The following is a 25,786-nucleotide window of genomic DNA, read 5'->3' as shown; positions in this document are numbered from 1 at the left end:
GTTAATGTTAGTCAGGCCATTCTTTTGTAGGGATTATTGAAATTCAGATTGCGTTGCGCTAAAAATATTGTGTATCAGTTTAAACACAGTCATGTATAATTGTTCTAAGGGGATGTTTCATATGTCGACCCTTAGCCGAGGATACCTCACTGGAATCTTCTGATTTTTTTCCTTGTAGTTTGTGTAATTAGTGTAGCTATTGTTTATTGCTAGCGCGTAATTGTAGAGAGAATCTCCTTTGTAGTTGCAGTCTTTCATTGTTGTTGTGGCATGCATGTAGATTTGCACCAACTATTTCGCAGCTGCGCTTGCAATTAACTAGATATTATTTTCAGTGCTATGTTAATGTGTTCTCTTATTTTTGCTCTTCAAATTGTGTTTTTCTGTGTTGTCGTGTGAAATATTGTGACAATAATGGCGTGTGAAAAACGTAATACTAGGCTCCAAAGTAAACTGAGAAATGACAGTGAAGACGAAAGCAGTGTGTTAGCGCCACCATGTAATGAATTAACTAATGTTCAAAGCAGTAATTTGGTAATTGTGCGTAGGGAAATGGAGCGGGCTGCAAATAATGGTGTAGGCAGTGAAACAATTAGTGAACAAGGAAGCATTATCGATCGATCGGTCGGCAACAGCTCGCCTCAGGATTCCGAAATGACAGGACACAATCTTGCAAATACTGTAGATTCAGGTTTTGGGTCCTCACCGTTTTCTCAAATAAATCAAGACACATTTTCTGCTTTTCAAAATGCGAATATTGACGGCTCAAATGCACTGCCGAATAGCACTGAGGAACATGTTTCAGACACTAGTGCACTGTTATTACAGTTAATGCAACAAATGGGACAAAGGCTACAAAAGTTAGACACAACGCTTGAACAAAATCAAAAACAAATGGGACAAAATCTTCAAAAGTTAGACACAATGGAACAAAATCTTCGAAAGTTAGTCACCAGGCTTCAACAAACACGTGAAGATTTAACTACTGAGTTACATAAAATCGAAGCGAAATGTCAAAAAGTCTGTAATGACGTAAAAACACAAATTTGTGAGCATTTCCAACCTATTTTTTTGGGCATGAAAATGCATTACAGAATCACGAAGCAGCCATAAAAGAACTGCAAACTATTGTTCATGAAAATCATGAGACCTTGCAAGCTAAAATTGACTCAGTTGAATCTACCGATTCGGTTACGCAACTTGCAAAAACTCAGGAAAACTTAAAGGACACAGTAGATACTCTGAAAATTAGTTCAGAAAAACACATGGAGGAAATTAGTTCATTATCAGAGAAAGTAGTTGAACTTTCGGATCAGCTAAATAATTTATCTACGAAGGTAGATGATAATCTGAATGACACAAAACCGGTAGTCTTTAATGACACAGAAGAGTGCGAACAAATTAGAAAATTCAAACAAAATCAGAATCAAATTAATACGCAACACCAAAAAGAAATCCGGGAATTGCAAGATCAGCTGACACAGGTAATACAAGAATTACGTATTTCAGAGGACACTCGCGCCCCAATACGGGAAGAGGGACATAGAAATACGGAACAGCCACAAAATAATAACTCAGGGCACTTCGGAAATTATGAAAGAAATTGGCAAGGTGCACCGAATTTTGAAATGGAACCGCCGAAACGACGTAACAATGACCGATATGCGACTCGCCATCATCATGATTTTCACTATAAGCTGTTCATTACTACACGTAAAGCCGGCCGGTGGGGCCGTGCGGTTCTAAGCGCGTCAGTTTGGAACCGCGTGACCGCTACGGTCGCAGGTTCGATTCCTGCCTCGGGCATGGATGTGTGTGATGTCCTTAGGTTAGTTAGGTTTAAGTAGTTCTAAGTTCTAGGGGACTGATGACCTCAGTAGTTGAGTCCCATAGTGCTCAGAGCCATTTGAACCATTTGAACTACACGTAAATTTAAAACATTTAAGAATTCTGGCAACGACATTCATCCACAAGCGTGGCTCCATCAATTCTCTCGTTGTTTTCCTCCCAACTGGTCATTAGAGCACAGATTAGAATTTATGTGTGGCTATTTAGAGAATGAACCAGCTGTAAGAATGCGATCGGTCATTCACGATTGTCACAGTGAAGGAGAATTTTACCATGCCTTCCTCTCAGCATATTGGGCTCAAGCTACACAAGACCGAGTAAAAAATAGCATCATAATGATGAAACATTTCGAACAGTCTGAATTTTCCAGTCTCGTGAAATATTTTGAAGACATGTAGCACAAGAATCAGTATCTTTCAAACCCATACAGCCCATCAGAACTCATCCGCATTTGCTTAATCAAATTACCTGAACATTTACGACATATTATTTTGGCAGGACGTTGCAAAGACGACATTGAGGCTTTTCAGGGACTCTTACAAGAATTAGAAATTGACACTGACAATCGCGGAACGCGAAAACAGGAACACAACAATTACAGGTCACATCCGTCGCAATTCCGCGATAAAAGAAATAATAACTGGACACGACAAGGCTATTCTCACAACACAAATCGGGACCAAAACAGACACCACCCGTACGACAACCGTTGGCAGAGTAGTAATAATTACAGGGGAAGATCACCTCCCTGCAGTAGTGACTATCACAGAGACAATCAGAGAAACAGACAATATGGGAACGAAAATAATTATTATCAAGGGAGACAGAATAACTTCAGACGCAATGGTCCACCACGCAGTTACGATTCCGGGAGAAATTCTCCATCACATGACCAACAAACAAGAAAATATGTAAACTACCGACAAAACGACAGACCTGAATTCCATCAGAACTGGCGAGCTTCAGACAGGGCAGGGCCTTCTCAACAAGGTGAATTTGCAGAAGTTAGGTCTCCTAATCCCAATAACGACGCACGCCAACAAAGAGACAGACAATGACTCGCACCGCAGGCAGCCACATGCGCCGGCTGGCTCAGGGAAAAATTACATAGACGCTAACCTTGAGAAAAATTCCAGTATTCTTTACCGACGTATACGACATAATAATTGCGTTGAATTTGAAACACTGCGTACTAGGAAGAGTAAAGGTTTACACCACATTTCACATGTAAAACCGTTTATTGAGAGATAATCTGCTTTATAACTTAGTCTTTGCCATAAAACTTCTCACTTCACATTACTAGTACGCTTCGTCAGACTTAGAAACTGTTAACATGCCACTATGTTTTAAAGTTAACTATCCAGTCTAGAACATAGGGAACATATTTAGACAGTATTTACGAGTGCATTGTTATAGTGAGCAGACGACACAGTGTTATTGTGTGTGTACATTCTTGCTTGTTAGTTGCACGATTACGTAACGACTATAAGGCTGACATACTTAGAACATGTACCTGTACTGCTAATGCAACATTTTGGTTTACTTGAAAAGACATTCTTCATTAAAGTACTTTATGTGAGATTACCGATGACTTAGTATTTGGTTTCTTTGACAGCTACACGATTATATCACGACGCTGCTAATATGTGACACAATTTACATTGTTGCTTTTGCGGTGTATCTGTTTTATATCTGCACAGTTTTTCTGAATTACTCTGGAAAGTAAAACATGTTTTAGTAGTAACTTTTGTGGTATAGCTACAATGAGACAGCCTTTTCCGTAGCACAACAATATGTTACAGCACAGTACTTTCTTCATCACGGCAATAAGCGTAATAACTAAGATATCTATACGCAAAGCATTTCACTTTTGTTTATCATGAGGTAAGTACATTGACTTTTGCGGAACTTTGCTTTCGGAGGACGATAACTACGACACTTCCACAGAGATTATCTTACAAGACGCACAGTTTAGCGCTACAGTACACGTATTTGAGTGATTAATTTTGTACTTAAAACATTTACTTTTTAAAGATATTTGAAGTACAATGATACAAAGGTTTTCCGTGATACATTGCATTCCATTGCAGTAATCTGTAACACCTGAGGGTATTTTTCATTTATCCTCAGGGGGGTACACACTTACTTTGTGTACAATGTGTTTGGCAAGCACAATGAGCCCTAGCTAATATGGTATTTGCTTATACAACTTTACACATCGGTACCACATTTCTCTAACACACAAATTACACAGCTATCTGATCATTTAACTGAGATATAAAAAATTTTTTTTTACTACGTCACTGACACATGTTTACACAATTACACAGTTGGATTACTTCACATGTACGAAATTGTATTTTGTCTGTACTTTGTGAACTGTTCATATTTTTTCGAAACCATTGTGATACTATGACAGCATTGAATGATGTATTTGGTAAGGGAGCATGATTTTAAAGTATGTTTGAGTTAGGTGACACTGTCGAAATGAGCAGAGAAAATTTTTTAGGGTTTGAAATTGTTGGATGAAGCTACGACGTTTTTGAGATTTGACCGAGGTGTTATGATGTTATTTTTACGACGACGATGTGTATTATGCTGTTGAGGTATGTTTATGATCAGTAAGATGATGCTACCGTATATGAGGAATTTGATTATGCTACGTATTTATTATGATGAAATATTAAAGAAGCGTTGACAAATACATATATGAATAATGAGTAGTGTTTAGGGACTCTGATTTGTGGAAAAGGATGTTGGAAACCAAGAATCGTACTTTAAGAGTTATGAAATGTGTGTAAATGCGTGAATGTATCACAATGCCGCCGAAAACTTTTTGAACACTGTTATATTCATAGGATTTTGTTTCTACACATTTGCAACGCAAATTCTCGACCTGTGAAATTTTTTATATGAGACTGTCACTGTAATGCAAACTGGTGTTGTAAATATTTCAGTAAGAAAGTTAAGTGACCACCTTCACATAATGAGTCGTGGGCACCCAGCTGCGCGACAGTCGCCTGGAAAAAAGCCATTAGTGTGTGTCTTTCGGAGGCACAGGTGGAAAAAAAAAGGAGGCCATTATCCTCGCTATTGACATTCCTTTGTAGAAAGCATCGCAAATACGACACGCTCAAACTTGAAAACATATGATTATACTGTGGAGCTATTAATTTATGATATTTACTAAAATGCCTAATGAAAGAATGAGAAACATTTCACGGCTATTGTCTTGCTAGTTGAGAGAAATGCCATATGGCTAGCTTTATGTATTTATTTACTCATTTTGTTTAATATCTAGTTTCTAGCTGCACTGCAGCATTGGTTAAAAATAAAATTTAATAGATGTACTAATATAGTTATTTTATGCCTACAGATCCAGTCAATTATAAATTTATGATCTACTTCCAAGAAAACGAGGGCACATAAATAGACATTTCCCTCCACGGGAATTGCATAAATAATTTTTTTACGATTTGGTAACTTGTCTGCTAGCATAAGTTCTCGTGATGCATCACCCTAGTGTTAAGATGTGACATAGGTATTAAACATGGCCATTTTTACTGTAATATTTTTTCTGCTTGAGCTACGTCATGTTTAGATATAAGTTATTGCATTTGCTGCTGCTGTTTGCCAGGCATAGTGCTACTGAATTTCACTTTGTATTACTCTGTTAAGCCAGTTTTGCTACTGATTTATTTTTCTTTTTTGCTGCACATTGCCTTATATTAGTTGTAATATTGCAATTGCTTTGCTAACTTCTATAATGCTGCTTGCTTTGCAAATCTGCATTTTTTGTTATTGCTGTTTGTGCCGCTGCTTTGCCTCGTTCCTTAGTTTAGCATCTGAGCTCAGTGGATTTAAGTTAGCTTAAGAGTGTTGATGAATTGGAAGAAATGCATTGAGAAGCTATAAGAAAATGGTTTGGCCAAAAAAGTACTTTGAAAGAGGATATGAACAAAATAGTAGGGTTTAGGAACAACAGGTTAAGGTAGGATTTTCTTGCAAATAAATGATGAGGTAAGATAATGGAAAATAAATAATGAGGTAATAAATATGTGAACATATAAATACAGAAAGCATGCTTGGATTGGATTTTTTTGGTGGAAACAAACGTTGAAATAAGACGAAAGATCTGTGGAATGAAGGTTTGGGTTGGACTGCAGTACCAAATGTTACCCTAAAAACGAACCCTGTCTTTCCTTTTGTATTATTCCGCTATGTGTTTATGTATCTTTGTGTATTTGTCTTTTTCCTGTCTATATGTGTTTAGCTAATAAGATTTATGTTGTAGAATTTTTCTGATAATATGTTATTTATCTTGTAAAGATGCTTAGACATTATTTATTCCGTTTTGTTTTAATGATCATGTGTGAAATTAATGTTTCAAGAACTATTCTCATTATTTTATTTAATTACTTATGTCATAATTCCTGTAACACTGATGTATATGTCTATTTCTATTCTTTTGTAAAGCCTGTATTACTACAAATGTTGTCTGTACTATTATGTTCTTTAATGATGTATTTTGTACCTTTGTAATTGTATTCTTATGTCATAAAATTGTAATTGACACCAGTTCATCATATTATTAACTTGTAAGTTCCATTTCACTGCACACGTTTCTGTTGGGCATAGTATATGGACTATATGTGAGAAGTAGGGACTGTTAGTGTTTGCACGTGTGTTAATAATTCAGCAAGGCACTGGATAACAGCATTTCTGGTTCTAAGGACAATTCCAAAAACTTTGTGAGTGCACAAGTGGTGGTTATGGACTTGCTATATTGTCCGCAAGACTCTTCGATGGTGATTGTGCACCTACACAGTCGCAGCAGATGGCTGCTGGCCATCTCTACAAGGACTACAGTGGGTCTACACCTTTGATGATCCACCAATACCATTATTTCTACAAGGACTACAGTGGGTCTACACCATTGCTGACTCACCAGTACCATTATTTCTACAAGGACTGCAGTGGGTCTGTACCTCTGGTGGCCCACCAATACAGTAATCTCTAACAGGACTACAGTGGTCTACTTGTGATGACCTACCTGCCAATATTCTTCAAAACTTCGAATGACTCTTCTGTGGGTTTGCTCTGTTGTGGCCCATTACCTGTCTGCATGTCGAGAGTCAGCACTGTTTTTCCGTTGGAAGGACAACACTACTTCTTCAAGACTGCATGGAAATCCACTACTTCCGTGTGCACTTTCTTTTACTGCTCAGACTTTGAGAAAAACACTGCAATTTTACTGTGATGAACAATCTGGACTGTCTTTATGGACTGTGAGAAAATTTTAGCTTTTGACCAACATTGTATCAATAAGTGTGTGCATTTGATATCTTTGTTATTGTAATTATGAAAAATTTTATGAAATCATTATTGGCCACTGCCCAAAACAATTTGTAAAATTTTTTGTGGGGAGCATGGGGGCTATGTAAGTAGGCTGTTTATGTTTTCTTATTGGCAACGTTACGTAGCGCTCTGTATGAAAATCACTGGCTGTGCTGTGTGCAGTCTGTGGCTAGTTTGCATTGTTGTCTGCCATTGTAGTTTTGGGCAGCTGGATGTGAACAGCGCGTAGCGTTGCGCTGTTGGAAGTGAGCCGCCAGCAGTGGTGGATGTGGGGAGAGAAATGGCGGAGTTTTGAAATTTGTAAGACTGGATGTCATGAACTGCTATGTATATTATGATTTTTCAACACTATTAAGGTAAATACATTGTTTGTTCTCTATTAAAAACTTTCATTTGCTAACTATGCCTATCAGTTGTTAGTGCCTTCAGTAGTTTGAATCTTTTATTTTACTTGCAGTAGTGGCGCTCGCTGTATTGCAGTAGTTCGAGTAACGAAGATTTTTGTGAGGTAAGTGATTTGTGAAAAGTATAGGTTAATGTTAGTCAGGGCCATTCTTTTGTAGGGATTATAGAAATTCAGATTGCGTTGCGCTAAAAATATTGTGTGTCAGTTTAAACAGAGTCATGTATAATTGTTCTAAGGGGATGTTTCAACTTAATCACAGAACTCAGGACACAGGACGGTGGCTTCTGTACGACCCAAGCAACCACAGCAAAGGCGGTGGAGGATTATTTTCGCCATCTTTACCAGGAAAGAACGGTAGATGATGACGCAACTACTGAAGTGTTACAGCAGGTAACTCGTACTATCGACGAGGCTACCGTGAATGCACTAACGGAGGAAATCTCACGCGAAGAAGTCGAAGACGCCCTGGACAAAGGTGCAACCAGTAAGTCTCCTGGGCCTGATGGATTGCCCATCGAATTCTACCGAACCTTCCGTGACATCATGATGCCTCGCTGGGTTATAATGTTCCGCGAACTTATGTCTCCAGACTGTGTTGTGCCGCCAGCGTTTTTAGAAGGACTTCTCATACCGGTACACAAGCCAGGTGGAGTGCGATCAATTAACGACTATCGGCCGCTCACAATGCTGAACGCCGACTACAAGATCTTCGCCAGGTTTATGGCAGACCGTATTAAGACGACTTTGCCGATGATTCTCGCCCCAGAACAGACGTCGCAGGGGGAGAAGCCAACATACACATGGCCACCGGTGACTGCAGGGACTTAATAGCGATTGCCTCTGCGTGTCGTCTGAGAGCGGCGATCGTCTCCATCGATTTCAATGGCGCCTTTGACAGAGTGCACCATGACTTCCTCCTACGAGTGATGGACCGTATGGGATTCCCCCCGGGCTTCATTGACACCCTACGGCGTCTTTGGACCACAGCCAACTCACACGTATAGGTAAATGGAAGGACGGTAGGACCAGTACCCATTAAGAGGTCTCTACGACAGGGTTGTCCCCTTTCTCCCTACCTATATGCAATCGCACTTGAGCCACTCCTAGGGGGCCTTAACCACCGGATATCAGACATCACGCTGCGGGACGTCACCTTTCGCTATAGGGCATACGCTGACGACCTGCTACTGCTGGTTCGTTCCAATGGCGAAGTTCAAAGCGTACTAACCTGGATCGAGCGGTACGGACAGGCCGCAGGCGGTCTTCTGAACATCAACAAGTCGGCGGCGTTGGATATTGAGCGTGGTCTCGGACCGGAAGCCCTCGCTCCCCTCCCACCAGTTTCTGATCTGCGATGTTTGGGAATAACATTCACGAAGGATGTAAGCAAAACAGCTGCAGCAAACTGTAGACGGTTACTACAGATCATACGGACAATGGTGCGCCAGAACCTGCTCCGGGACTTGAATCAGCTACAATGTGTTGAATATTTGAACCTCTACATGGCATCAAAACTCAACCATGTGGCACAAGTCCTCCCACTACCGCTGCAGATAGATCGCCTCCCCGCCAGAAGTCCACCAAAGGCAAAAGAGTTTTATACCAACCTTCTGCGGGCTGTTCCCTATAACGTGGTGGAAAACAAGTACCCTACGGTTCATTGGCCAAGAGTGTGGAAAACGATACACCACAACTTTTTGTCGTCTACAGTGCGTTCGAAGTGGTATCAGATCGCCAACAAAAAATATGCCACACGACAGCGACTTTACGCTATTGGACTGGCAGACTCACCTTATTGCCCATATTGTCACCTCTTGGATACCGATGAACATCGTTTTATCGTTTTACATGCGTATCGTCGTCCGGAGTTTGGCGAGTAACACAGAAGATATTGGCTTGTTACCTCCGGCTCACGCCTGATATGATTGACCCTCAGACCCTACTCTGTCCAAATGAATCTTACTTTCTCTCCGCAAAATATCACGCGCTTACGTGGTTCAAAGAAATTACCGTCGCTTATATCTTTAGCGATGGAGAGGAAGAGCAACTTGATTACTGGTGGTTCCTACAAAATGCTCACAATGCCCTCGAACGCACACCGAGATACCTTAAGCTCTTCGCAGATTATTTATGCAGTGTTTTCGTTAACCCCCACTCTGCTGCGGAGTGCCAAACTGCGGTTAATGTTCTGTGTCGGATCACACTTACGACTGAACGTCCTGCCTTGTCAGCCACGAGAGAAGGAAGATTAGATTAGATTAGATTAGATTAATACTAGTTCCATGGATCATGAATACGATATTTCGTAATGATGTGGAACGAGTCGAATTTTCTAATACATGACATAATTAGGTTAATTTAACAACATACTTAAGTTAATACAACAACTTTATTTTTTTGTGTTTTTTGTTTTTCTTTATTTTTATTTTTATTTTTTATTTTTTAAATATTTTTTTCTTTTTTTCTTAATTTATATCTAAAAATTCCTCTATGGAGTAGAAGGAGTTGTCATTCAGAAATTCTTTTAATTTCTTCTTAAATACTTGTTGGTTATCTGTCAGACTTTTGATACTATTTGGTAAGTGACCAAAGACTTTAGTGCCAGTATAATTCACCCCTTTCTGTGCCAAAGTTAGATTTAATCTTGAATAGTGAAGATCATCCTTTCTCCTAGTATTGTAGTTATGCACACTGCTATTACTTTTGAATTGGGTTTGGTTGTTAATAACAAATTTCATAAGAGAGTATATATACTGAGAAGCTACTGTGAATATCCCTAGATCCTTAAATAAATGTCTGCAGGATGATCTTGGGTGGACTCCAGCTATTATTCTGATTACACGCTTTTGTGCAATAAATACTTTATTCCTCAGTGATGAATTCCCCCAAAATATGATGCCATATGAAAGCAATGAGTGAAAATAGGCGTAGTAAGCTAATTTACTAAGATGTTTATCACCAAAATTTGCAATGACCCTTATTGCATAAGTAGCTGAACTCAAACGTTTCAGCAGATCATCAATGTGTTTCTTCCAATTTAATCTCTCATCAATGGACACACCTAAATTTTGGAATATTCTACCTTAGCTATATGCTTCTGATTAAGGTCTATATTTATTAATGGCGTCATACCATTCCCTGTACGGAACTGTATGTACTGTGTCTTATCAAAATTCAGTGAGAGTCCGTTTACAAGGAACCATTTAGTAATTTTCTGAAAGACAGTATTGACAATTTCATCAGTTAATTCTTGTTTGTCAGGTGTGATTACTATACTTGTATCATCAGCAAAGAGAACTAACTTTACCTCTTCATGAATATAGAATGGCAAGTCATGAATATATATTAAGAACAACAAAGGACCCAAGACTGACCCTTGTGGAACCCCATTCTTGATAGTTCCCCAGTTTGAGGAATGTGCTGATCTTTGTATGTTACGAGAACTACTTATTTCAACTTTCTGCACTCTTTCAGTTAGGTACGAATTAAACCATTTGTGCACTGTCCCACTCATACCGCAATACTTGAGCTTGTCTAGCAGAATTTCATGATTTACACTATCAAAAGCCTTTGAGAGATCACAAAAAATCCCAATGGGTGGTGTTCGGTTATTCAGATAATTCAAAATTTGACTGGTGAAAGCATATATGGCATTTTCTGTTGAAAAACCTTTCTGGAAACCAAACTGACATTTTGTTAGTACTTCATTTTTACAGATATGTGAAGCTACTCTTGAATACATTACTTTCTCAAAAATTTTGGATAAAGTTGTTAGAAGGGAGATTGGACGGTAATTGTTGACATCAGATCTATCCCCCTTTTTATGCGAAGGTATAACAATAGCATATTTCAGTCTACCAGGGAAAATACCCTGTTCCAGAGAGCTATTACACAGGTGGCTGAGAATCTTACTTATCTGTTGAGAACAAGCTTTTAGTATTTTGCTGGAAATGCCATCAATTCCATGTGAGTTTTTGCTTTTAAGCAAGTTTATTATTTTCCTAATTTCAGAGGGAGAAGTGAGTGAGATTTCAATTGTATCAAATTGCATAGGTATGGCCTCTTCCATTAACAGCCTAGCATCTTCTAATGAACACCTGGATCCTACTATATCCACAACATTTAGAAAATGATTATTAAAAATATTTTCAACTTCTGACTTTTTGTTCGTAAAGTTTTCATTCAATTTGATGGTAATACCGTCTTCCTCTGCTCTTGGTTGACCTGTTTCTCTTTTAATAATATTCCAAATTGTTTTAATTTTATTATCAGAATTGCTGATTTCAGACATTATACACATACTCCTGGATTTTTTAATAACTTTTCTTAATATAACACAGTAGTTTTTATAATTTTTGATAGTTTCTGGGTCACCACTCTTTCTTGCTGTCAGATACATTTCCCTTTTCCGGTTACAAGATATTTTTATACCCATAGTAAGCCATGGTTTGTTACAAGGTTTCTTACGAGTGTATTTAACTATTTTCTTGGGGAAGCAGTTTTCAAATGCATTTACAAAAATGTCATGAAATAAATTATATTTTAAATTGGCATCAGGTTCACGGTACACCTCATCCCAGTCTAACTGCTGTAGGCTTTCCCTGAAGTTTGCAATTGTTAAATCGTTGACTGAACGTACTACTTTGGAGGACTGTTTAGTATTGCTGAATGGAGCTATGTCATATATTGTAACTAGCTGTGCACCATGATCAGAAAGACCATTCTCAACAGGCTGAGCATTTATCTGGTTAAACTTATCTTGGTCTATAAAGAAGTTATCTATCAGTGAGCTGCTATCCTTTACCACCCGAGTAGGAAAATCAATAACGGGTGTCAAATTGAAAGAACCGAGTAATACTTCAAGGTCATTTTTCCTATTACCCTCATTCAGAGAATCTACATTGAAGTCCCCACAAATAATAATTTGCTTCCCCCTGTCTGACAGACAGGACAACAAGGAGTCCAAATTTTTCAGAAATAGATGAAAATTTCCTGATGGGGACCTATATACAGTTACAATTATAAATGTGCCTTTATTTAATTTAAGCTCACAGGCACATGCTTCTATATGTTTCTCTACACAAAACTTTTTTGTTTCTATACTTTTTGCACAATGATAACTTTTGACGTATATGGCAACTCCTCCTTTCTCCATATTTTCTCTCATTACATGTGCAGAGAGCTTATATCCACTTACATTTACCTTATCCATATCAGTAACAATGTGATGCTCAGACAGGCATAGTATATCTATTTCATTCTCAGCTTCTAAATCTTCTAAACAAACCAGAAGCTCATCTACTTTATTCTTTAAACTCCCAATATTTTGATGAAATATACTTACATTATTTTTAATTATACTTTTATGAGAACCTTTCCTTATTCTAACATTTGCAGTACTCTCCTGTCTGAGTTTCTCATTGTGCTTAGGCCTAGTTCCTATACCAGTGGTCACATGGTGTTCAGAGAGGCGGATTATGTCAACCGGGTTGGGTGACTTTAATTCATCAATGCAATTACCTAGGACTGAGATACAACTTGGTGAAGATAAAATTTCTGGTGATTGGTGAAAATTTATAATTGATAGCTGTGATTGGTGATCAAATGTGCTAGAATTGTGCTGTTTAATTTCTTTCCTAAACTGAAGATTTGTTTCAATCCTGACCTCTCGTAGAACTTGACATCTTTCTGTCTTACCTATCCTAAAAAAGGTGCTGCTCCAACACCTGTAACCACTGGTATTTTACCATTCATGGCAGTGCCTCCCCCCTTAAATTTCCTGCTATTACCCCAGCCAGTTTCCCCTTCCCTTTCCTGTTGAGATGTAGGCCATGCCTGGTATAGTACCACCTACTGAGATAATCAACAGGAACCACACCAATATGAGCCCCCGCACCCGACCCAAGCAGCTGTTCCAACTCCAAATTAACTCTCCCAACAGAAGAGTTCAAATGAGGCCGGTCATGGCGTCTCAGGACAGATACAAATTCAACATTGGTGTGTCTCGATGCCGACGCAATCTTTACCAGGTCACACTCTATACTGTACCCAGGATCTCTGTCGATGCTGTTCCCTGGCCCTCCCACAATAACCACAGTGTCTTCCCTGGTAAATCCTTTACAGAGTGAACCTAAACCCTCTGTCACCTGATCCAGACTAGCACTTGGTTTGAAAAAATTTGTGACCTGGTATTCTGGTCCTAATTCCTCCTGCAGAAGTTGGCCTACACCTCTGGCATGAGAACTGCCTAACAACAAAACTTTCTTCCTTTTCGATGACTTTCCTACATTATTTTTCAATTTCCTATTGAAAGTTTGTTGTGTCCTGTCTACACCTACCTCTGCTTGAGGCTCATCAGTTTCTAACTGAAGCAACAGGTCAAACTTATTTTTGACATTCACCACAAAACTGTCAGACTTAGTTCTAGGCCTGTTCCTTCTGCTACCTGTTGCCACTTCCCACCTCTCTTTGCCCTTCTCCCTCCTTAACCTGTCCAGAGCTTCCCTAGCCTGATCTAGCTCAGCCTGAAGGGCAGCAATTTTCCCCTCCTGTTCCACTATCTTCCTATCTCTGCTGCAAATTCTACATAACCACTGATGAGCCTGATCCACTTTCCCAACACCCACGCCACTGCAGTCCCCCCAGTGAAAAAAACTACTACATCCATCACACCAAACCCCGGAACTAACAATTCTACGGCAAGTCAGGCACTTCTCACTCATGGCAAAAATAATACTTTAGCTAGAATAAATCAATTAAATTACCGAAAATCAAAAAAGACGTTACAAGAATTAAGCCTATTCACAAATGTATATAAGCAAGTTTCTGATTTAAAATTCCGCTGTTTTTCTGAGATCTGTATTAAAACAATGAAGGTATACGCTATTTATTATATATTTCACTCGATGGAATGAAAAAAGGACAATTAAACGAGATACTTTAACTTTGATTCTCCAAAAACGTTACGAGAATTAGGCCTATAAACAAATGTATATAGGCAAGTTTCTGATATAAAGTTACGCTGTTTTTCTGAAATCTGTATTAAAACAATGAAGTTATACGCTATTTACGGTAGTTTACTTATTTGTTACCGAGAAACTAGTTAAATTACCGTGAAACAAGGAACAAACACGTTTACAAAATTTAAGCCTAAGCGCGACTTCGCGAAGTTACGATCTTTTCGTGTTTTCTGAAAATATACGCAAAGAAAAGTCAAACCTTTAATGGCAAGACTAAACGATACATTAATGCACGTATTTAATTTGTTGTCGGCGTTAAACTAAATTATGTTCCTGTCTAAATCACTTAACTTTCTGGAAATGGTTTCTGGCATCACTTACTCGGCGGCCATCTTGGCTACTTCAAAGATTGCTGTTATTCTTGAGGCACTAGCGAAGCAGAATGCCTCCGTTGCACATAAAAAATGGTTCAACTGGCTCTAAGCACTATGGGACTTAAATCGAAGGTCATCAGTCCCCTAGACTTAGAACTACTTAAACCTAACTAACCTAAGGACAAAAAAAATGGTTCAAATGGCTCTGAGCACTATGGGACTTAACATCTATGGTCATCAGTCCCCTAGAACTTAGAACTACTTAAACCTAACTAACCTAAGGACAGCACACAACACCCAGCCATCACGAGGCAGAGAAAATCCCTGACCCCGCCGGGAATCGAACCCGGGAAACCTAAGGACATCACACACATCCATGCCCGAGGCAGGATTCGAACCTGCGACCGTAACAGCAGCGAGGTTCCGGGCTGAAGCGCCTAGAACCGCACGGTCACTGCCACCGGCCGTTGCAGATATCCTTCAAAGGCGCTGTTGGAGATACATGCTAACGATGGCGAAGTACCAAATGGAACCAGTTACGGTTATTGAAGAACTTTTTAGCTGGAATTGAATTATGATTTACATTTTTTTCTTGTTTACTCTGTGAATGCCACCTTTGTTGTTGTAACACTCAGTTACTAGAATTATCATTTGTACACGTTTCCTAAATGTAATCATGTAAAATAAATAAAGATACAAAAAAGTGACCCTTCACATTCTACCCACAAGTAATAATAAATACTTCCAGAAACAATTCTGCAGTGGCTCATGGCTGCGTCACGATCAGAACATTACGTTGCAGTGCGGACATGTTGTTGTTTCCGCCTGCGGAGCGCGCGCGCTCGCTGTTGTTTACATTTTAGCGGCCGTCACTTGCGTACGTGTCGCTTACGTGTATTAGAACCGTGGCCAACCGTTTTAGAAAATCGACTCTACGATTCAGCTTCTGCAACGACTACACAGGACCAAAGGCCTTGGAAGAGGAACGGTTTCTACGCGACATTGCTAAGGTTCCAGCTTTCGACATCTTGGGCATCCGTTTGTCCATATTAAGCAGTACGGTGTACATCAAAGTCGTCTATGACGCGGTGTGTGAAAGAATACTTTGTGACACCAAACACGGACTACGATTTTGCCACGCCGACGGAAATGTCGGTGCGGTTACTGTCGACCACGCAGGCTTGGGAATGCACACCAACGAGTTTTCGAACTCCCGTTCGAGCTCCCGGCGGTAGACGTTATCGCGCCTTTCCGCCCCTATGGCACTGTACATGCCACATTGTCGAACGCTGAATGCAGTTCCAAACGTACCCCGTTCTTAACGGTGTACAAAATACCACCATCGATCTCCATTGCCACGTGCCATCTTACCTGCAAAGTAGCGGGTGCCGCGCGGCCGTCATATACGACGGCCAACTCAAGACCTGTTCCGGATGCGGCCAAGAAGGCCACCTCAGGTCTGAGTGTCTTCAGCGACGAGTCATCCAATTGCCAGCCGCTACCGTGGCGCCACCGACACCAACGACGGTTTTACCGATCACCTACGCATCGGCGCACTCTTCTTCTCCCACCAGCCGCCTCCCGTCGGACCGTGTATCGGTGACCCTTCCTGCTGCTACGGATACCGCCGTGGTCGACGCATCGCACTCACAACCTTACCCTTCTCCGGCGCCTCTACCAACAGCGACGACTTCCGATCCCCAGCCGGCCGATCATATGGACGCCCCTTCACTTATCGTTCCCGCGACGGCCTTCCTCCCAGAGCGCCGCGACTTCCTTCCGTCTTCTGACAGTGAGGGACGAACATGCAGACAACGTTCACCTAAGAGGCAAAAGAGGAGGCGCCGTACGGTCTCGGAACGAGACGGATCACCTCCCCCGGATGCTACAGAGACCGTCTGACCCGACGAGGCCTCGGAGAACCTGCACGACGACAGGAATGACGACAACATGACGCCGACTGTGGCTGTGCCGTGGCTACTCTGCTGGCTCGCCCAGGTGCTCCTGAACCAATGGGCCCCACCGTTGCGACTGCCTCCGAGACGTCCTCCATCCCCACGACCGAAGTGGAATGTACGAACATCACAACTACAGCGGCTTCAATGGTGTGGACTGACGAAGTCGAACGAAGGCCTGGGTCACACGCTAGGGACAGAGTTACCCCAGACGCAAGGCTAGTTACGCCGCCGATAACGCCGTCAGGTGGTGTACGGCATGAGTCGCCGTTGCCTCGTCCCTCTTCACCCTCCTCTGACGGAGTTCCCCTCCATGGCGGGGTACGGCTCCGAACCTACGGCATAGCGACGATCAACAATAACACCATTAGCTCCCCCATGAAACTTCAACTGCTGCGAGAGATGATATGGGCATCAGACGTCGATATCTCACTACTACAGGAAGTACACTTGGCCACACTTCCAGATGTCGCGGGATATAACACTTATCCTTCTCCTGGTGACCACCTGGGTCGCGGCGTAGCCATATATGACCGAGAAGGTATTCCCGTGGCTGATATCATGTACCTTCCATCCACCAGAAGCATGGCAGTCACCGTCATGGGATCACTTCTGTGGTGTCACCGCCAGACACCACACTTGCTAGGTGGTAGCTTAAATCGGCCGCGGTCCATTTAGTACATGTCGGACCCGCGTGTCGCCACTGTGTGATCGCAGACCTAGCGCCACCACAAGGCAGGTCTCGAGATACGGACGAGCACTCGCCCAGTTGTACGACGACTTTGCTAGCGACTATACGGACGAAGCCTTTCCTCTCATTTGCCGAGAGACAGTTAGAATAGCCTTCAGCTCAGTCCATGGCTACGACCTAGCAAGGCGCCATTAGCCTTACCTAGTTTGAGAGTTATCGTATAAATGTCTCAACAAGAAGAACGTTGTAAACCAACAAAGAATTAAAGTTAAGTATAAAGCAGCTACGTACTTTTCTTGCTACCATTCAATAGTTATCCTGTTCCAGACTTCACGCCAGTCGGCGTGTGTGTACGCGTGCCTTTCTTTCGGCTACCCGTCACTGTGGACTGGCTGCCTTAGCAGTCCACATCAACTTCTATTCAGAAGAAATCGCCCCTTTGTTTCTTGGACACTGTGACCATTACTTGCTTGGAAGTTATTTTAATTGTGTCCTGCACCCTAAGGATCAAATGCCTCACTACAACACCTGTCAAGAACTCACTCCGTGAGCCGCCTTGATAGGATTTACGTCTCTCAGGAACTCACACCTGCAGTCCAAGGTGCAGAACTTTGGCCCTAGGCCTTTTCGGACCACTGTGCCTACATCTGCAATGTTCTCCTCTCCCAGCAAGTGGTCTGGCGTAGTCGTGCACCGTGGAAGCTAAATACCTCCCATCTTCATGATCCTGAATGTCCTCAACGTGTTACCGAGACATGGGCCACCTGTGAACGTCGCTTACCTAAGTACTGCACGACCTTGACTTGGTGGCTGGAATGTGCTAAACCTGCCATTCGACGTACCTTGATTTAGTATGGCAAGGAAGTAGCTGCGTGGCGCCGCCACACTACCGACTATTTCTACGCCGTTCTCCGCCACCTGGACGCCCAGCCACCCACCCCTGACACCCAGAGGGAACGCAGCAGGATTAAGGGACCAATTGTAACGTTGACACGCCGTAGACTGCAGGGGGCGATGGTGCTGACCAGACGTCAAGATTCGGCGGAACAAGAACATCCCATCATGCATCATATCACCTTCGATAGGAAACACCGACGACAACGACTCATCACCGAAATCTACACCTGTTGCGCCCAGAAAGTCACTTGCCAGGCCGAAATCGTCAATGCCTTTGTAGACCACTACCGCACAATGTACCAGGAGGAGACTACCAATAACCATTTTCGACCCTACTCTATGCCATAAACCTGGAGCCACTCATCGAGAGTCTGACGAGCTATATTTCTGGCCCCACTTTGCGACAGCACAGTTTTTGATGTCGTGCATATGCGGACGACCTCCTCCTCTTGGTCCGTTCACGGAATGAAACACAAACGGTGCTTGATTTGATATCAACGTACGGAACTGCAGCGGGCAGTAACATGAATGTGGCTATATCCACGGCGATGTCCATTGGATGCGGCCTCTCACACGACGACTTAGCACCTTTCCCGTGTGTACAGAAACTACGATACCTTGGTATCGTTTTCACCTCCATCGTGCGCCGCTCCGCTGCCATCAGTTTTCGTCGTGCACTCCAAGTTTTCCGCACGGCGGTGCGACACAATCTCCTCCGCCGACTAGATTCTTTACAACGTGTCCAATACCTCAATCAACATGTGGGGTCGAGAATGGTCCACATCACACCGGTCCTCCCGCTGCCACCAACTATTGGACACAACCTCCAAGCTGCTTTCGGACACTTTCTTACGGCCAGTACGCTCTTTAAGGTCCGCGACGAAACGCTCACACTTCTCCTGCGAGCGGGAGGCCTCGGCCTTGTCAATGTGCGACTCCGAGTGGCGTCCTTGTACATGTCCACTATGCACAAGCAAAGGAACGGGGACACCTCCCTTACGCGCTGTTTGCTGGAAATTCTTATGCCCGCGGCGATAACGTCACCAGTACCAGTCGGACTCATCAAGCACCATCTGACGCACATTTCTGATTTCATCGTCGACTTCAGTTGTGCTCACACACACTTACCGACCACGCGTTCTCCTCGACCTAAAGATTTTTACACCCCACTGCTTCGTTACATATCCAGCAACAAAACCGAGCTCAGACATCCATCCAATCGGTGGCCCACCACCCTCTTCTTCACTCCAACGTCCGGTCAACATGGTACCACGTCGCAAGTGGAAAATTCGTCACAAATCTACGTCTTCACGCCATCAGAATAACGGACTCTCCGCTTTGTTCTATTTGCCACCTCATGGATGACGATGTCCACCAGCTGACTTGTTCTGCCACCAGCGACGTCTGGAAACTTGGCCGACAGTTCGTTGCTTGTTACCTCCGCGATCCGCCGGATTCGATTGACCCATCCTAGGATACTTATTTCCCCGCCACCAAAAATCATGCGATTGTATGGGTCAAGGGATGGACGATCACCTACATTTATAATGATGCCGACAAACCACGCCTTGACTTCTGGCAGTACTTGCAAACCACCCACAGTGAAGTTGTGCGCCGACCGCGCTACCACGCCTTCTTCGCCAATTACCTACACACGATCTTTACGTCACTCCCGCTCAGCTGAATGGTGCCACACGCCGACAACACTCCCGCCCTCCCTGCTGACTCTCCGCGCTACTTTCTATATCGGAACCCACGGTGGAGTAGGTGCATTCTCAAACGATTTTACAGAAACTATTCACTGAAAATATATGATTTTTGCCTTACTTGTAGCGTTTTATGTCAGCTTCATGCAAAGTGCCCATCACCTCGCTAATGACCATTCTTACTGTGATGTACACATTTTAGTAAGACACTACGCAAAACTCAAAAAGTTTGCAAAGAAAATTAGGGGTCGCTATGATTTTGCGTTTGGTGCGTATTACACCATATGTTGCTGCGTAAGAAATTTAGCTAACATGCTGGATTTTTGTTTAGACTTGGGAGGAGATCTGTATCTGCCTCCGATCTCGAGAAAATGGATCCCATGTAGCGCGCTCACTTCCGACCTCACGCCCGCGAGAATGAATACTCGCAACATCTCTCATATCTCCTAAACCTCTCGAGACATCCAAACGAAAGTTTGGCGAATAATAGCACACAAGGAGGAGAGTGTTTTGCCAATTCTTAAAAACACAGAGCTTTCTTATTTATGGCGATATATCGGTACTTACATTCCCCTTTTTATTTATTTCACTCCAGTGACTGTAATTTTTTAAGAGTTATCAACAGCTAGCGAAACAAGAGCTTCCTAGTATGAAAATAAAATGAAATTTCTTCTTTTATGTAACTACAAACCGACACTATGAGGTTTTTCGTAAGCTATTGAGCTCTGTGATTGGCAATTACTTGTTTAATGAGGCACTCCGTTTCGGAATTCTGTCTCAATAGCTGCCTGCTGTGAGTTTAGTTTGGCAAATTGCACTGTGACAAAGGAAGTACAATTAAATCAGTCACCAGGAGAAATGTGGCCGTTACTCAAAAACGGTGATGTTTCTTCGAATGACAAAAGGTTAACAACTCACACAAAAATAGATTGCCAATTCTGATGGAATTTTGGTGGAATCGCCGTAACCCATCGTATTTTTATCACTGAGCGACTGGAATGGAAACTTACCAAAGGATTTTATCCTTCCCTTGATCTGAGCAGTATTAAAATAATGACGAGCGTTCCCTCAGGCGGAATGATAGGCACATACCAGATACTGGTTACTCACCTACGGCTTGCCAAACTGACAATGTGTGATCGCGGATAAAATAGTTGTTATTGAGAAAAATAAACAATTGCTCTTACGCACAACACAATGGTCATTATATTGTCAGCAGCTGAGGATAATGCGCGCGACAGGAATGCACAGGTTAGCCATGTGTGCCTTGTGAGTTGGAGTTCGAAAAACTTTGTCATGAAAGTAGATCTGCCTTTGTCAGCAGTACATTTCAATATATTAAATATATCTAACCATAACACTCTTTTAGGATATTCCTACTTTCGTAATAATACCGACCATTGTCTTCATTTGTGTAGCCTGTTGTAAAATTAGTTTATTAATGCTGATAATGTGCTTGCAACAGTTGAAATGCTTTTTCTCATGACAGTGAACCAATTAAAACATTATTATTTGTGACTGCTTTTCGACTGTTTCTAGCTTGCAGTGGAAATGTGATGTTCACATGCATTTGGTACAGTGTGTCGTATTACATTATTACATCCATATCAGAGTAATCACAGTGAGACTATTATACTTCAGATCTTGGACTCTTTTTACCAGGAGCACAAAGAGATCACACCTATGATTATCCCTTTCTAAATTTTTGTAACAGATCGTACAGACACGCCAGCGTACTAGGCAGCGAGAAGATAAACCTTGTTTTACTTTCCTGCCTTAATTCTTAATGACATGATTTTATAATATTCCTTGCTTTCTTATCCACTACCCTCTGTCACTTCTTGCGATCTGAAAACATCGCGGAGGCATATGATACAATTCCAGCGGCCAATGAATCATCAGTTACTGAAGAATGCATTTTTCTTGACAGAAGAAAAACAAAACAAAACTATACAGATATAAATAAGAGAAAAGTATAATGTACTAACGAAGAAAGCTGAAGCGTTTAAATGGCAAAAACGAAACACTACCCAAAGGCAATAAAATTTAGCACGCAGTAAGGCAAAAGTTATCGTATATAGGCAATACTACCACTGCTCATATGCGCCGTTCCGATGTGAGCATATGGACGGTTCCGCTCCCCGCCTCAAATTTCCCACGGTGCTAGCGAGGCACGCGCGGCGCGGGAAACTGTGCCTCAACCACAACGCCGCGCGACCTGGCGCAGGCGCGTGTCGCGTCCCAGTCGCCTCGCGTCGCAATTTGCGCGGTCCCATTTGAACCTGTGATGTTACAAAAAGGCGCGTTGCGCTGCATCGCGCCGCACGCGCTATACGCGTCTCAATTTGCGCCTAGCTTCAGGCTAGGCGCAAATTGAGACCCGTACAGCACGTGTGACGTGACACGACACTTCAGCGCGACACGCACGTGTAGCATGAGTCGCGCGGGTGCAGCACATATTGCGACGCGTACACCATACTTCGCACGCACCGACTGGCGGCGCTCTGCGCGCAACCTGTTATCTTTCTCAAACGATTTTACAGAAACTGTTCACTGAAAATATTTGATTTTCGCCTTACTTGTACCGTTATAAGTCAGCTTCATGGCGAAGTGCCCATCATCTCGCTAATGGCCATTCTTATTGTGATGTACATATTTTAGTAAGACACTACGCAAAACTCAATGCAATGAAAATTAGGGGTCTCTATAATTTTTCATTTGGTGCGTATTACACCGTTAGTTGCTGTGTATGAAATTTAGCTAACATGTTGAAGTTTTCTTTAGACTTGGAAGGAGGTCTCGATCTGCCTTCGAACTCGAGAAAATGGAACCTATGTAGTGCGCTCACTTCCGATCTCACGCCCGCGAGAATGAAATAGTACCAACATCTCTCATATCCCCTAGACCGCTCGTGACATCAAGGCGAAAGTTTAGCGAATGATAGCACACAAGGAGGAGAGTATTCTGCCAATTCGTAAACACATGGAACTTTATTATTTATGGGGATACAACAGTACTTATACTTCCCGTTTTATTTTTTTCACTCCAGTGGCTGTAATTTTTTTAAGAATTATCAACAGCTAGCAAAGCAAGAGTTTCCTAGTATGAAAATAAACATGAAATGTTACTGCATACCGACACGATGATGTTTCACGTAAGCTATTGAGCTCTGTGATTGCCAATTCTCATCATGGTGGACCAATTAAAACATTGTTATTTGTGACTGCTTTTTGACTGTTTCCAGCTTGTACTGAAAATGTGATATTCACATGCGTGTACTACAGTGTGTCGTATTACATTATTACATCCATATCCAAGTAATCACAGTGAGACTTCTATACTTCAGATCTTGGGACGCTTTTTACCAGGAGACAACCCCTTTCCAAATGTTTGTAACTGATCCTACAGATACGGCAACATACAAGGCAGCGAGAAGATAACCTTGTTTTACTTTCCTGCCTTCCTTCTTATTCAAATGATTTTATAATATTCCTTGCTTCCTTATTCACTACCCTCTGTCCCTTCTTGCAATTTGAAAACATCGCGGAGGCATATGATACAATCCCAGCGGCCAATGGCTCACCAGTTACTGAAGTATGCATTTTTCGTGACAGAAGAAAAACAAAACAAAAGAATACAGATATTAATAACAGAATATTATAATGTACTAACGAAGAAAGTTGCAGCATTTAATTGGTGATACACGAAACACTACCCAAATGCAATAAAATTTAGCACACAATAAGGCAATATTTATCGTATGGGAAATACTACCGCTGCTCATATGCGCCGTTCCCATGTGAGCATATGGCCGGGCTACTTATCCGCTCCCCGCCTCAAATTTCCCACGGTGCTAGCGAGGCACACGCGACGCGCGGCGCGAGAAAGTGTGCCTCAACCACAACGCCGCGCGACCTGGCGCAGGCGCGTGTCGCGTCCCAGTAGCGTCGCGTCGCAATTTGCGCGGTCCCATTTGAACCTACGATGTTACAAAAACGCGCGCTGCGCTGCGCCGCGTCACATGCGCTATACGCGTCTCAATTTGCACCTACCCTGAGGCACAGTTTCTCGCGCCGAGCGCCGCGCGTGCCTCGTTAGCACCGTGGGAAATCTGAGGCGGGCAGCGGAAAAGTAGCTCGGCCATATGCTCACATCGGAACGGCGCATATGAACAGTGGTAGTATCGCCCATACGATAAATTTTGCCTTACTGTGTACTAAATTTTATTGCCTTTGGGTAGTGTTTCGTTTTTCGCCGCTTAAACACTCCAGCTTTCTTAGTTAGTACGTTATACTTTTCTGTTATTAATATCTGTGTAGGTTGGTCGTTTTGGAGAAGGAGACCAGACAGTGAGGTCATCGGTGTCATTGGATAAGGGAATGACGGGGAAGGAAGGGGGCCGTGCCCATTGAAAGGAACCATCCCGGCATTTGCCTGGAGCGATTTAGGGAAAACACGGAAAACCTTATATCTGTATAGTTTTGTTTTGTTTTTCTTCTGTCTAGAAAAATGCATACTTCAGTAACTGTTGAGCCATTGGCCACTCGAATTGCATCATATGACTCCGCGATGTTTTCAGATCGCAAGAAGGGACAGAGGGTAGTGAATAAGGAAGCAATGAATATTATAAAATCATGTGATTATGAATCAAGGCAGGAAAGTAAAACAGGGTTATCTTCTCGCTGCCTAGTAAGCTAGTGTATCTGTATGATGTGTTACAAAACTTTAGAAAGGAATAATCTCCACAGGTGTGATCCCTTTGTGCTTCTGGTAAAAAGCGTCCAAGATCTGGCTGGCCGGAGTAGTCGAGCGGTTCTAGGCGCTACAGTCTGGAACCGCGCGACCGCTACGGACGCAGGTTCGAATCCTGCCTCGGGCATTGGTGTGTGTGATGTCCTTAGGTTAGTTAGGTTTAAGTAGTTCTAAGTTCTAGGGGACTGATGACCTCAGCAGTTAAGTCCCATAGTGCTCAGAGAGATTTGAACCAATAGTCCAAGATCTGAAGTATAGAAATTTCACTGTGATTACCCTGATATGGATGTAATAATGTAATACGACACACTGTACTAAATGCATGTGAACATCACATTTCCACTGCAAGCAAGATACAGTCGAAAAGCAGTCACAAATAACCATGTTTTAATTGGTTCACCGGGATGAGAAAAAGCATTTCAATTGTTGCATGGACATTATCAGCATTAATAAAATAATTATACAACAGGCTACACAATTGAAGAAAATGGTCGGTATTATTAGGAAAGTAGGAATATACTAAAAGAGTGTTATGATTAGATATATTTAATTTGTTGAAATGTGCTGCTGACAAAGGCAGATGACAATGTTTTTCGATCTCCAACTCACAAGGCACACATGGCTAGCTTGTGCTTTCCTGTCGCGCGCATTATCCTTCGCTGCTGACAATACACTGACCATTGTGTTGTGCGACAGAACTCTTGTTTATTTTTCTCAATAACTATTTTATTCGCGATCACGCATTCTCAGTTCGGCAAGCCCTAGGTGATTAACCAGTATCTGGCATGTGCCTATCATTCCGCCTGAAGGAACACTCGTCATTATTGTAATGCTACTCGG

This window comes from Schistocerca piceifrons, chromosome X, assembly GCF_021461385.2.
Source record: "Schistocerca piceifrons isolate TAMUIC-IGC-003096 chromosome X, iqSchPice1.1, whole genome shotgun sequence".
Classification (NCBI taxonomy): domain Eukaryota; kingdom Metazoa; phylum Arthropoda; class Insecta; order Orthoptera; family Acrididae; genus Schistocerca; species Schistocerca piceifrons.
Note: the sequence above shows the minus strand (reverse complement) of the source record.